Below are 12,961 nucleotides of genomic sequence, written 5' to 3' on the forward strand. Positions count from 1 at the left end.
AGCAGCTTCAGGCTGGGACAGCGGCCTGGGCCTGGTTGGATTTGCTCGAATGAATGTGTATTTACTACGGAAGGAAGGAGGAGGAGACAGGACAAAGACCACACAGATGTAAATGTCTAGGCTCAAATCCCGGACTGGGCTCCACCCTCTTTTCACCTTGGTTTCCAAATGGGTGTTCTGGTGAGGGGGAAGGGGAATGTTCCTATGGAGCACAGTTGGTGGCAGAGAGTCAAGGCCCCACCCATCAGGCTGCCAGGCCCAAGGGGCCTCTCCCCTGTAGCCTGGCAGCTGCTGGATGTTATCAGGAGAGAGCAAGGCAGCAGGGGCACAGTAGGACGTTTGAGTTCACTGCAGATGACCTGGGGCCACAGGGTCTAGCTCCAGAGCTCTGTGGCTTGGGGGGCTCCGTCCATTCTGGCAATGAATGGTGAGCTGGCTGCTGAGTGTTCGTGGTTTCAATGTGGACAGTGCAAGGGAAACAGCCTTGCAGAGTGGTATCAGCCTCGCTGCCAAGATCTGTCACCAGATTATTACCCACCCACCTCTTCAAATGTAAGCCCTGAGAGGGCAGGAACCCCATTGCGGACCCCACTTTGGAACCGCACTGGACATGCAGGCTGGTATACAGTCAGAGCTCAATAATGGAATGAATGAATCAGGATGCCTTCACCTCTCCCTGCTGCTCCCCGCCCCGCCAACTAGCTATATAACCTTGCTCAGTCCCTTAACCACTCCGAGCTGCCGCTTCCCTCATCAGTACAATGGGATAGAGCCAGTAAAAGTAGAGGCTTTCTACTTAGTGAGAGAAGGTGGTGGGGGATCCCGTCTACAGTTGTCACTCCAATACGGTGGGCATGCAAATGGAGGAGATATTTTATGCTTTGTAAAAACTGCAGCTTCTGGGGCTCCTGGGTGGCTCAGTGGGTTAAAGCCTCTGCCTTCGGCTCAGGTCTTGATCCCAGGGTCCTGGGATAGAGCCCTGCATCAGGCTCTCTGCTCAGCAGGGAACCTGCTTCCTCACCCCCGCCGCCGCGCCCCTGCCTGTCTCTCTGCCTACTTGTGATCTCTGTCTGTCAAATAAATAAATAAAATCTTAAAAAAAAAAAAAAAAAAAAACCAAACCTGCAGCTTCTGCTTACAGTAGTTCCAGGTGGATCATACAGATCTTACTTTTTAGGAAGACAGTGCAGTGATGAGGTACAGAGCTCATGCGCTGGAGACTCAAAGCTGGCTCCAAATCCTGCTTCCACCCCTCACTCCCTACATGATGCTGGGCAAGTCCATCTGTACAACAGAGCTGCCCCGAGGCTTGCATGAGGTCCGTCCCATGCTGTCCCTGGCACATAGTAGGTGCTCAGTTTGTGTTAGTCATTAGTACCAGTTTCTACCACCAAACCCTACAAGGCAGACAAGACCATCCCCAGGGTGCAAAAGAGGAAACCAGAGCTGGCCAGGTGGAGAGGCGTGTCTGCCGGCAGAACCAGAACTAGACATCTTCTGCCCCCGAGGCCCACCACAGCTGCCAGAAATAAGGCGGTGTATCACCATGCCGGCCTCCACCCCTCGCCCCTGTGGAGAAGTGAAACACAAACCCACCAGTGTCAGAAAGAAGAGAAGGAAGCAGCTGAGGTGAAGAGAGTCGAGCGGCCCCCAAATCCTGCCAAAAGGACGGTCTAGGACAAGGTCAAGTGGAGGGCGGCGAGAGGGTGGGGGCAGTGGGAGGATAGTGTGACACGAAGGGGACTGGTGGCTGAGTCGGCCAAAGCAAGGGGTGAAAAGCCAATCCTGAGAATGCGGAAGGAAGCCTTTTTATCAGCATTCACAAGAACAGAGAGGGAAGTTGTTTGCATCTGGCCAGATACCTCGGCTATGACCTCCTGTCTCGAAGAGAAGGGTCCCTGCAAGCTTTGCTTTCAAAAGTCTCTTGGGAAAAAACACATGGCCCTGATTCTTAGAAGCTGCCCTCACCCCAACTGCATAAACGTCTCAGCTGCTCTCTTGCCGGCTCCCGAGGGGTGGACCCTCTCTGCCTGCTATGCCTTCAGGATCCCATGAGAATTGACATTTCTCAGGCTTTCAGCCTATCCGTTTTATAGTGCAAGACTGAGGCTGGAACCTGGCCTCTCTGGCTCTCGCTCTGCCATTAGCTGCTCTGGGATCCTGGTGGCTCCCCTTGGCGGGCCTCAGTTTTCCCATCTGCAAAGTGGACCTGTTTAGACCACACCTCCGTTCAGCCCTTCCTCTTCCTTTCCCTCCAGAGGGTATAGAATTTGAAGGCAAATGTCACCCTGATCAGATGGTGTGTGGATTTGTGAATAACCCAGCCAGGAGGTCAGCCTCTGGAAGCAATTGAAGATGGCCCGGGGATCTGAGATTCCTAGACCCTGCAGGCAAGCAGAACTGTTCCCTCCCACACTGGGCCGCCTCCCTTCCTGAGCGATCCTGCTCCCATTCTGTGGGAGAAGCAGCTGTGCCTTCTGCAGAGCTCTGATGCCAAGCACGTTGCAGGTCTTAGACCAGGCAGGGTGCTCCATCTGGACTCAGCATTGATTGAGCACGAGCCGATGGTAAGCACATCTTTCCTCCTCACAACAAGCCCAGGTGAGACACACATGCTTCCTCTGTGCATTTTCTACCCACAGAAGCGGAGGCCTGCAGGGGCACCTGGTCCGGGTCACGTTACTGCAGGCAGCAAAGCAGAGGTTCAAACCCAATGCTGAGTGACTCCTGCCAGAGCCACCCCATTTAAATAAACACCAGGTGATGGGCTGTGTGTCATTTTCTTTCTCTCTTAATGGAAAACATTGCCCCCGTTGTCAACAACGCAGATTACTTGCATTTTTTAAAAGATTTTATTTATTTATTTGGCAGACATAGATCACAAGTAGACAGGCAGGCGGAGAGAGAGGAGGAAGCAGGCTCCCTGCAGAGCAGAGAGTCCAATGTGGGGCTCCATCCCAGAACTCTGGGATCATGACCTGAGCTGAAGGCAGAGGCTTTAACCCACTGAGCCACCCAGGCGTCCCGGATTACTTGCATATTCAAAGGGAGCAATCTCTGGAAGCATTTCTAGATAGCATGATACATTGTCTGGAATTTTATTTAAACGAATCCAATTACAGGGGGAGGGTATATAAATAGAACAAAATGGTGCAAGAATGGGCATTTCTTTTTTTAAAATATTTTATTTATTTGACAGAGAAATCATAAGCAGGCAGAAAGGCAGGCAGAGAGAGAGGAGGAAGCAGGCTCCCTGCTGAGCAGAGAGCCCGACGCGGGACTCGATCCAAAGACCCTGGGATCATGACCCGAGCCGGAGGCAGCGGCCCAACCCACTGAGCCACCCAGGCGCCCATGGAATGGGCATTTCTTGAAGCTGGGTCTTGGGTGGGAGGTTCCTTACACAGTTCTCTCCCATTGCAAACGTGTTTGAAATGTCCCTGGTCATTTCAAAACGTAATTTACATTTGGTGTGTAAAGCGTAATTAACTCGGGAGACGCAAAGGGGCCCCCAGAAAGGCCCTGTCCCAGAGTGGAGGCGGTGGGGGGGCTGGGGCGGGGACTGTGTCACCCCGCCCCACAGCTAAAAGAACTTTAAGGGCGCCTGGAGCAGGCATCATTATGGCCTCCGGGTTCTCTCCTTGGACCACAAGGGCCCTCCCTGCATCCAAGAGAGCACTCTGCCCCCAACCCACCAGCCAAGTGGCGATGCGAGAGAGGGTTCCTGAAGCCGCACTGTGGTTTTGTGCCAGGGCTTGGAACCATGCAGGGTTCATATTCACCCAGTGGGGACATCTGGGGAGTCTCCTATCAATGTGCTAGCAAAGGGACAGGGGCTGTACATGTCCGGGGCACCCAGAAAACTAGGGAAGACAAGATCTCTGACCTCCACACAACAGCCAAGTTATCTGGAGTGGCCCCTCTCCACAGGCCCCCGGAGGCCTAGTGCCATCTGCCCTTGGAGCTCCATGTGTCCCTCCAGACTCCCTCCAAAACAAGGATTCCTCCTGTTTACAATCTTCCTTGTTTGTAACAGCTTCTTCCTCAGGCAAGAAGAACTCACCTCTCTATTGGCCTTCATTCTGTTCAGCTGTGGTCGGGCATTTACTCAGTGATTGAGCACCAACTATATGCACTGGGGATATAGCACATAGCAAGTGGATAGACAGAGGATAGAGGGCATAGAAAACATACACAGCGTGGAACAGACTTGGTACCCACACTCTAAGGGCTTCTAACTTCCTAGGGGAGAAAGGCAATCATAAACTATTGACACTATTAATGGTTGAATTATGAGTCTGACAAGTGCTTTAGAGAAGTGTGGCAGCTGTGAGGGCACATAAGGAAGAATGAGGTCTGATGGGGTGGGGGCATGCAGAGGATTCAAAGTAGGCTTCTTGGAGAAAATAGTGTCTAAACTGGAGCTGGAGATTTAAGGCATTCGCTGGTCAAACAGGGAAAAGAGGTTATTCCTGACAGAGCAATCAGCACAAGCAAAGGCCTTCTGGCTTAGTAGAAGGAAGTGAAGGAATACAGTGTGGATTCTGTAGTCTTAAGGCGTATGAGCAGGGAGGAGGTCGTAGAGCTGGATGAGAAGGAGCTATGGCAGACAGCAAAGAAGCTTGAAGGCCAAGTTAAGGATGACGAGGTACTCATGAGGTAGTGTGGTGGGGGGTAGGTAACATTGTTCTTTTAAACCTGAAATGATCTCTCTGGTTATGGGGGCTTGAATGGCTCCCAGCTGGGCAAATGTGGATGCTGCTGGGCATAAGCTAGCTAGCTCGTATGGCACATTTGTGAGAAGTAGGAGAAAGCACCCTTCAAGGAAGACACAGCCCTCTAGACCCATGCTTAGAAAATGGAACCTGGCTTGAATTTCAGCACCCATTAACTCTGAGCCTGTACCCTTGTGCAGTGGACAACGTGTACAACTGCACACAATGGACTTGGATTCTGGGAAATAGAGAAATCAGAGTGCTATAGAACATCTGTTGACAAATCTGCCTCCTCTATTTTCAGTACCTTGAATTCTGACTTCTTGAGTTCCATATTCATTTCTGTAACCCCAGTGTACATAGGACATGCTCCAAATGTTTGTTGACTGGATTATTTTTTGGCCATGTTTTTTCCCTTTAGACTTTCTGTCCTCTTGTTCTTTTCTACTCAATTCATAATGGCTTCCTTTTAATGCACACCTACTAGGTGTTAGGAAGCATTGTGTTAGACATTTTGCCTTTTTAGTCTTCCAAATATCTTGTCGTCTGTCCATTCGACAGCAGCCATGATCACATTGCCAAGAAGGTGGGCAGGGAGTGGGTCATACTGTGTGTGAATCTTTCAAATCCTAAGGGTATGGAGACACGGTAGGGAGCAGCATATCTTCCAGTAAATATTCTGGTGATTGAATCTCTAAACTTCAAACCCTAGAAGGTCAGAGCTGAAATGGACCACGTAGGGCCTCATTTTACAGATGGGTCATGGAGGCCCAGAGAAAGGCTGGAAATTGCTCAAAGTCACTGAGTGAGTCAGAGCCAGAACAGGACTGGAAACCAGGTCCCTTGACAGGTTTGGAAGTAGATAGATATCAGGAGTGGAGATTAGAAGAGAAAGACCAAGGGGGGAAATAGCTCTCTCAAGATGGTATCTGAGGGTGATGGTTATCCTTGAGGCTGCTAGGGGTTAGCGCAGGACACGGGACAGTCCTTGGAAACTATCTGAAGGGGAAGAGAAGGTAGAGAAAACAGGACTTCCTCAAGGAATGGGTGGGTCTCTAAATGGGAATCCATCTGGATCCAGCCTGGCCATGAAATTTTCAGACACGAAGTGCAATTTCTGGTTCTGGGCCTGGTCAGTCTGGAGACCCTTGGCCATAAGCCAGGAAAGCCTTCACTGCCAGCAAGCCTCTGACGGCCTGCTGTGAGGCAGAGGGTAAAGGCAGAGAGAAGGCTTGGTTCCCCTTCCCGTGGCTGGGGGTGGGGAGGAGGGGGGAGGCTGCCGCCTCAGGCGCCCTCTGAGGGGCCCCACTCCTGTTCTCTGTCGGTGCCTGCTGGGGGTTTTCCTGGTTCTGGGTCTGTATCAGAGCTCCTCTTATGTCACATTGCCCCGGGTCCCACTAGCGTTGCCCTGAGCTGGAAAATCCCTCAGAGCCCAAGCAGCCCGTGACCATAAAGGCAGGAAACTGTGACACGAAGGCACCCAGGGTGTGAGGTTTATTCTTGGTGTGTGGTTGGGAAGGGCGGGGCTGAACAGGGGTGGAGTGGGATGGGATAGTCAGGAGAGAAAAGAGAAATCCAACAAGAAGGAACCCCAGAGAATTTCAGACTCGTCTTCCTTCCCAGAGTGTCACCTTCGCCTCTGGTTGCGGGACTGTCTCCCTACCTTGAGATTCCATGAGACCTCCTGGAGGATGTCTCAGGATCCTGGGTTCAGTTTGTCAGTTCAGGGAGCCCGACCTGTGGGGTCTGGTCGTAGTTACACTGGTAGTAATGCAGGTAATAGTTGTCATTAGTCAAACACTTTCTAGATGTCAGGCTTCGTGTATCTAGTACAGTGACTGACACACAGGGAGCCTTGTCTTAATCCACATGTCCGCCCAAGAAATAGGTATTAATCCCATTTTATAGAGGAGATAACTAAGGCTCAAAGAGCACAAGTCATTTTCCCACCCACTGTCATACAGCTATTCATTTGTCCGTGGACTCAACAAATAGGTATCGATCCCATGTGATGGCCACTGTCGTAGATGAGAGGAAGAGAGCTCTGAGTCCAGTTCCTGTTATCAAGTTTATTTGTGTATGTTCCAGTTCTAGTGAAGGGTGAACAAGTAAGCAAATCACCAAGGAGAGCAGTTATAGATGGCGATAGGAAGCGAGCAAAGCAAGAAAATAGAAATTATGAGCATGGTGGTGTTTTGACAAAAACAGTAAGGGAAGGGTTTTGTTTTCAGAGGTACCATAAGAGCTTTGGTGGGATGGGTGGGAAGGAACTTGGGAAAGGCTGCTCTCAGCAGGACTAACCGGGAGAGCCAAGGCCCTGGGGTGGGAAAGAACCTGGTGGGTTTCTAGGAGGTCCAAGGAGGGGTGGAGGTGAGCAAGGGGAAGCATGGGAGGCAGGAGAGTGGGGCAGCGGGGCTTGGTCACAGCAGCCTTCCAGACCGCAGGAAAGGGGTGGTTTTGTGAGGGGCTGTCAGTAGCAGAGGCTGGATTTTCATCCATAAATTCAGGCCCCCATGGCCAGCCCAGACTCTGCCCCTTTGGCCCAGGCCTCAGTCCTGACTCCCTTGGGTCCCTGCTGGCCATGACCCCTCCACTCGTAGATCTGTAGGCCTGTGGGTTCCCCAGTGAACAACAGGAACAAACTTTTGTGATCAGACAGTCAGGCCTAAGGAAGCCATTCTAACCCGGCCTCCTGTAACTTCTGCGTCTTCTCCTGCCTCCCCTCACTGTGCCCTCGTGGTAGAGTCATAATTGGCCTGACCTGGGTATAAGACCTACCCTCCTCACCAGTGGGACAGTGGGCAAGGGCCCTCATCACCTCTCCAAGCCCCGCTTCCCTGCCCTGTGAAGTGGGCAAACACCTGTGTGCTCTCATAGGGATGTGGGTAAACACAAATCAGGATAGGAGGAATATCAGCATGTCCTGAGACCCTGCTCTGGGTCAGGCACATGCTCATTGCTTCACGGGCATTAATTCAGTTTATCCTTGTGTCAACAGCCTGGGAAAGCTAGCGTCAGAGCCAGCTTCATGGGCGTGTGGCCCAGACAGTCACACAGGGCCACCCCGCACTTCCAAGGGCTCCATGCTTGGTTTTATACTCAGTCATCGCCATCTTGAATAAATCTTGAATCAAGTCTTAAGGGAGCCCCACATTTTCATTTTACCCTGGGCCCTCCAAGTGATGGAGTTGGCCTGACTATGAGATATTCATCCAAATATTCAAGAGGTATTTATTAAGCCAGGCATGGTTTAAGGCCCTGAGGAGATAGCAGTGAACAAACAGAATTCTCCGCCCTCCTGGAGTTTACTTTGCATCACCTGCCAGGTGAGAGAAGGGAGGTTCAGAGAAGGTAAGGACCTGCCCAAGGTCACACAGTGAGAAAGGGGGTACCCAGCTTCCAACTCTGAGCTCATGATGGCAGTACCAGCCCTCGCACTCCCCTGCTGCCCCCCTCACAATGACACTGGCTACCCCAGCATAAGCCTGGGGTAGTGTCTAACAGGATGCCAGGCAAAGAAATGCCAGATACTGTTCGAAGAATATATAAACTCATTTCGTTACAACAACCCCATTTTAGAGACAAGGAGATGGACTCTTGGAGAGGTTAGGTAGCTTGCCCAGAGTCCCAGGGCTGGTAAGATGCAGGGCTGAAATTAGGAACCCAAGTAGACTGGCTTACAGCCACACTCTTGGCCACGCCAGCACATTGCCTTTTGAAATAATCATTTAGAAAATATGACTTTTTTTTTTTTGCTTTTTAAAAAAAAATTAAATTTATTTATTTTCATCATAACAGTATTCATTATTTTTCACCACACCCAGTGCTCTATGCAATCCGTGCCCTCTATAATACCCACCACCTGGTACCCCAACCTCCCCCCCCCACTTCAAACCCCTCAGATTGTTTTTCAGAGTCCATAGTCTCTGGTGGTTCACCTCCCCTCCCAATTTCCCCTGACTCCCCTCTCCGCTCTAACTCCCCAGGTCCTCCATGATATTTGTTATGCTCCACAAATAAGTGAAACCATATAATAATTGACTCTCTCTGCTTGACTTATTTCACTCAGCATAATCTCTTCCAGTCCCGTCCATGTGGCTACAAAAGTTGGGTATTCATCCTTTCTGATGGAGGCATAATACTCCATAGTGTATATGGACCACATTTTCCTTATCCATTCGTCCGTTGAAGGGCATCTTGGTTCTTTCCAGAAAATATGACTTTTATAATGATTTTCATCACCACCATTTTCATTTTTGTCTCCGGAGCCCCCATGCACACATGAGGCATGACCCAAATCCCTTTGTGCGGAATGAAAGGATTAACACATGAATGAGCAGACTCATCAACATATGCACCACCCCCCACAGCACCCCAACCACCCCAGATCTGACACGATTTGTCACCTTGACACCCAGCTTCTCTGTCTTGCCTTGAGCCAGTGATGAAACCTCTCAGAGCTCAGAATGTAGAGCACAGGGTCGTGTCTTCCAGTAAACAGGCGGGGGCTTGCAGGGAGGAGGAGCTGTGGGGAGGAGTTCACAGTGATGGTTATCACTGAGTAAAAGCTTTCCTTTTCCTCCGGACATGAGGACAGGGCTCCCCGGGGCAGAAGTTCCCTCTCCCAAAGGCTGTCACTGTTCAGAGGGTCTCATCTCCCACACGTGGGCTGATTTGAGGACTGGGTCAGTCGGGCAGGCTGTAAGCAGCGGGTGGTTTCTCGGACTCTGGAGGAGACCCCTGCCCAGACGGATGCTTGTCATCCCCCGTCATTCATTCATTATTCCGCAAGGACTTATTGCAGGCCTACGATGAAAAATGCAGACATTTTTCTGGGACCTGGGGAATAAAACAGACAAACATCCCTGCCCTCAGGGGGCTTATATTCTTGTCCAAGATATTTCCACCGGAAATTCTTCTGAATGGATGGTAGATGGGAATTTTGTCTTGCTGGGTGCTAGATATTTTTTCACTCTTATGAATACTATCGAGTTTTGTCAGGGCACAGTGAAGGCACTTTTTAACTGTTTCAGATGGGAGAGTAGATCTGGCCTCTGTTACTCTGTTTTGTCCAGAATCGGTTTTTCTTTAAGGGGAAAGGCTCAAGTCCTGGGAAAGGAAGACTTGAAAGCTCATTAGTTACTTATACCTTCAGGTGCATGACTTCCTAAAATCCTTTCTGAAGCATTGTGGTATCAGGAAGTGAAAACTGGAAGGCACTAGTGCAGAATGTAGGACCCAAAAGAAAAATCCAGAGTGCTCATGGAGGGGCGCCTGGGTGGCTCAGCTGGTGAAGTGGCTGCCTTCAGCTCAGGTCATGATCCTAGGGTCCTGGGATCAAGCCCCAGTCAGGCTCTCTACTCCCTCTCCCTCTACCCCACACTGCCCCTGCCCGCCCCGCCCCCAGCTTGTGCTCTCTCTCAAATAAATAAAATATCTTTTTAAGGATTTTATTTATTTACATGACAGAGAGAAAGGGAGAGCACAAAGGGAGAGTGAGAGGGAGAAAGAGATTCCCAGTTGAGCAGGGAGCTCAAGGTGGGGCTCAATCCCAGGACCCCAGGATCATGACCTGAGCCGAAGGCAGACGCTTAACTGACTAAGCCACCCAGGTGCCCCTCAAATAAATCAAACCTTAAAAAACAAACAAACAAACAAAAAACCACACACTCATGGGGCCATTATTTCATTTGAATTTATCACCATCTTGCAAATCTACTGATAGGTCAAAGGCTTCTTTCCACGTTATAAATGAGGGATGAGCCTTGGAGAGCTTAGATGCCTGGCTCAAAGCCAGGAAGCTGGTTAAGACCCAGGGCTATGACTTCTGCCCTAGAGTTGATTCCAACGAACCTTGGGTCAGGGGTCACCACCAAGAGAGGGAGAACAAAGGGGCATCTACAGTCCCAGCACTTACACTCACTTGGTTATTGACACAGGGTTGGCCTTGCCCCTTCTGCTTCAGGTTTTTCTGAGAAACAGCCTCGGGGCAGAAACCAGTACAGCTTGGGTCCCGGAGCAGCAGCTACAGGTTAGGAAGACAGTGAGCAATCTGACAAGAATGTAGATGCCGTAACAGCAGGACCACATCCGTTTCGGTGCCCCCCGGGGGCCCCAGTGCCTAGCACAGCACCTGACCCCGAGTAGCCTGTCAAAGAATATTTGTTGGACAGCAAAGCAGGAAGGAATGGATGTGGAGGTTACGTAGACCATGTTGAACACCTGTCTTAGTTACTTCGTCTACCAAGTGGAGACAATGATCCCTGACTTCTTTTTTTAATACAGATTTTAATTTATTTATTTGACAGAGAGAGAGAGATCACAAGTAGGCAGAGAGGCAGGCAGAGAGAGAGGAGGAAGGAGGCTCCCTGCCAAGCAGAGAGCCCAACGTGGGCTTGATCCCAGGACCCTGAGATCATGACCTGAGCTGAAGGCAGAGGCTTAACCCACTGAGCCACCCAGGCGCCCCTGATCCCTGACTTTTAATGCTGCTTTCCAATTTTGTTGATGTATTTTATGCTCCATGACGGCAGGGGTTTGTGTCTGTTTTATTTAAGTCCTGTGTACTCCTCACACAGTAGGTCCTTAGGAACTACACTTTGTGTGAAGGGACAAGAAGGAAACATCTAGGTTTCAATGAATGTATGCATAATAGGTCCCAACACAGTACTATGGTTAAGAGCAAGGAATTTGAAGTCAGACCTGAGTTTGACCCTGACTCTGTCACTTATTAGCCATATGACCTCCAAAAAAATCTGACCATTAGTTTTCCCCAGGTCATGTGATAAGGGGAGTCATCTTCTCTGCATGAGGGATCCTAAGGAGTAAGAGGTCCCGTGTATATAGAGTGCTTAGCATAGTACCAGGAACAAAGAAATGCTCTAAAGTTATTTAAGAGTTCATGTGTCTAAGAGTGAGGGTGCATTTTTTTAAGGGCCATTTTTCTTCAAAAGGACTTTTATCCCTGGGACTTCCCAAAAAGACCTCAGAGGTTGTTCTCCTGAAAGATGAGGATGCCTGGAAAATGAATTTCCATCAGATCTGTTAGCAACTTAGAAAGCCCTCCAGCCCGCAGAGCAGCACCCCGTCCTGCCTAGTGCTGGCTGGATCCTGGTGCAGCCGGATTCACCGCAGGTCGGGGGTGGGGGGTGGGGGGAGGTGGCACCAGCCTCTGCCCAGCTCTGCAGCAGCCCTTTGAAACTGGGATGTGCCTTTTCTTGTCTGGTTGGCCTGGCCTCAAACTAATAAGCAGCGGGTTCCCACACCAGGGTGAAGTGGGTGCTCGAGAGATCACCAGCGGAGATAGCGAGTGAAATCTAGTCCCCCGGCGAAGACAGCCAGCAGATGAAGCGATGGCTCTGGGCTCTGCCATTCCCACTGCGGCTCATCCACCCTCCTGGATGGAGCTAGTCCAACTCACAGGTCGGAGTTCTGGGCTTCCTCAGCTCGTGAAGCCCGTGTGTGTCGTAAATATTTGTCAATTTTTGCCTTAAAAATGTTGGTCATTATCAAGGAAGATTGCATGGCTTTGAAAAGAACAGCCACGGAGGCTGACCTTGCTCTAGACTGCCAACTGCCAGGCGGGGCGGTGGGGGGTGGGGAAGGAGTCCCAAAGGGTGATTAGACAAGCCTCTGACACCAGAAGATGAGACGATTCTGGAGATAAGGTAAGAAGGGTGCAGGCCACAGAGAATGCGCTCAATTCATGAAAGCAGTTGTTCTGTTGATTTAAGAAGAAAGGGATTCTGGGGGCATCTGGGTAACTCAGTTGGTTGAGCACTTGTCTCTTGCTTTCTGCTCAGGTCATCATATCGGGGTCCTGAGATGAGCCCTGCATTGGACAAGCAAACTGCAGAGTTTGCTTGTCCCTCTCTGTCCCCAGACTTGCTGCTTTCTCTGACTTTGCCTGTCAGCTTCATTCCCTCAGACTGGCCCCTTCTATGTGGCAGGAAACGTGGCCACCAAAAAATCTTATTTCCTTAGAAAGAAACTGAATTTTCTTCCCTAGATCCAAAATCCCAGGGAAAGACTCTGATTGGTCCAGTTTAGGTCATGTGTTTATTCCCTGGATCAATAGACGATGGAGGGGTGGGAGAGATAGAGTTGCACAGCACAGGTGTAACCACCAGGGGGCCTTGATCCAGGTATCAGGACCACCCCTCCACACCAATACAGGAAACCCCTACTTCAGCCCCTGAGAATAGCTGATGCTGTCTTCTTACCACACTTCACACTTTTATTGTATA

Source organism: Neovison vison, chromosome 6 (genome assembly GCF_020171115.1).
Source record: "Neovison vison isolate M4711 chromosome 6, ASM_NN_V1, whole genome shotgun sequence".
NCBI lineage: Eukaryota > Metazoa > Chordata > Mammalia > Carnivora > Mustelidae > Neogale > Neogale vison.